Source organism: Belonocnema kinseyi, chromosome 3 (genome assembly GCF_010883055.1).
Source record: "Belonocnema kinseyi isolate 2016_QV_RU_SX_M_011 chromosome 3, B_treatae_v1, whole genome shotgun sequence".
In the NCBI taxonomy this organism is placed as follows: Eukaryota; Metazoa; Arthropoda; class Insecta; order Hymenoptera; family Cynipidae; genus Belonocnema; species Belonocnema kinseyi.
The window spans coordinates 43739747-43741964 of record NC_046659.1 but is presented as its reverse complement, the minus strand read 5'-3'; positions in this window follow the sequence as shown (position 1 = coordinate 43741964).

Genomic DNA, 2218 nt, shown 5'->3' with positions numbered 1-2218 from the left:
GGCAAGCTTGCCTTAACCTTGCAATGCAATCTTCCGAAACTTGAATGGAAAGATTTAGGCAAGTTTTTTGCGTACACTTGTGCTATCTGGGGTGTTTCCATTAAAAACGGCCTCAGATTAATTTGCTTATTAATTATTTTTGTTTAATTCTGAATTGTTGTAACAGCGAAGTATTACATGAATGGCCATTTTTTATTACTAATTGTTTATTATTAATAAAAAATAACTATAGATAGCTACTATGAAGACATAAGGCAATTATTTATCTGAAAAAACGAAATATATATATATTAAAAAATGGCAAAAAATGAATTTGTTTATTTAATTTGTTCAAGTCAATGGAATTTATTTCAAATTTCCACTTTGAAACACACATCTGAAGTAGCCATATATCACTCTTACTAAACATCTAACTTTTGTTGATTTATTTGTTGATTTATTTGTTCATAAAAATTGTAAACAATTTTTCAAGTATCTTACACTGCTGGAAATCATTGAAGACAAATTTCACCACCAATTCTGTGCAACTTCGCATGAATTGGATAAATTCCCATAAAATGGCATCTTCGAAACAAAAATGAATTTTCATTGTTAAATGAAAAAATTAAGCAGCTTTTTTACAAATATGCCTCCACTACTTTGCTAGAATTGCATAAGCTGTAATTAAAAAAAATGAAAGTGAACAACTATTGCTTGTTTAAAACAGTTGAAGTAAAAATTTAAAATGTTGATTCTTAAAACTCACCTTGTCTGTTTGATTCCTTTACCATTCGATCTAAAGGGTTTATCTCCATGTTTAAAGGAAAATTTAATCTCACAATATATAAGATTTAGATTGATATATTTATTTACTCTTGACTTTCTGATCGTGCGGCTGTCTCTCTTCGAATAATTCGAAAACGTTTCTTTTCGTAATTGTGAAGTGGAAGTTCCACGTCTTTATAAGATGTAAACCGGTCACCGGTCTTGAAAGAAATTTCTATGCGTACATGATAATAGCATAAATGACATGCACGTCAGAAGAAAATAAGAAATGTACTAAGTCGAATGCCGTACTTGATGCTGCTGTCCGGCAGACTCCGCCTACTGTCGTGCAACCATTCAGAGCAATCTACCGGATAGGAACCAAGCGCACGGCACCGGACGTCTATACACTGCCTATATATATATATATATATATATAGCTAGGGAAAGGGGTTCGTCCATCCTTGTAGAGCCCCGCATGCAAGGATAAGGCTGCTTACAATTGTCCAGGGGTGATCCCGAAGGAATTAACCCCCAAGCGGAGGTGTGAAAAGCGTGCCGAAAGCTGAATGGCACCTGGGAAAGGTGTCTAGAACGGTGACTCTGGGATACCAGGCGACCTCTCAGATCGATGGCCTGGATTGATTATCGGAAAGCTTTCGTTTCTACATCACATAGACTTATCATCTGTCTTTTGGAAATCTTAAAGGTTCATCCGCAAATAGTTGGGTGCATAGACAGATTGATGCCGCTTTGGAAAACCTGATTTACTATCTCATCTGGCAAAAATCGTGTGACAACTAACAAGGTCACGTTTCAGAGAGGTGTCTTTCAGGGCGACACCATGAGCCCACTCCTCTTTTGCCTTACATTATTGCCACTATCTCTAGCACTACGCCATTCCGACGGGTACTTGTGCGGCAAACCTGCAGATCGAAAGTACAAGGTCACTCATGTATTTTACCTGGACGATCTTCAGATCTATGTTAAAAACAGAGAGCAACTGCATCTAGCTCTGGGAATTGTCGAACGATATACTGAGAAAATTGGAATGGAATTTGGGTTAGACAAATGCGCCAATGTTTATTTGAAGCGAGGAAAACTTAATGGCATCCCTGAAGATCCTGAGCTCGTTGATAGAAGCGCCATACGACACCTTTGCGCTGGAGAGACTTATACATACCTGGGCGTGCCGCAGAGCCGCATTCAGGATGTGACATCTATAAAGGATACTCTCCGAAGCAGATATAAACGTCTCATCCAACAGATTTGGTCTTCCGAACTGTCGGCGAGGAACAAAGTATCTGCAACGAACATCCTTGCCTTCCCGGTACTACTCTATTTATTTGGAGTAGTTCCATGGACGAAGAATGAGCTCAGATCTCTTGATATCGGGAAAAGAAAGGTTATGCACATGAACAAAAGCATGCATCTTAAGTCTTCCGTTCCGCGACTGTACATCTCACGCCGTCAA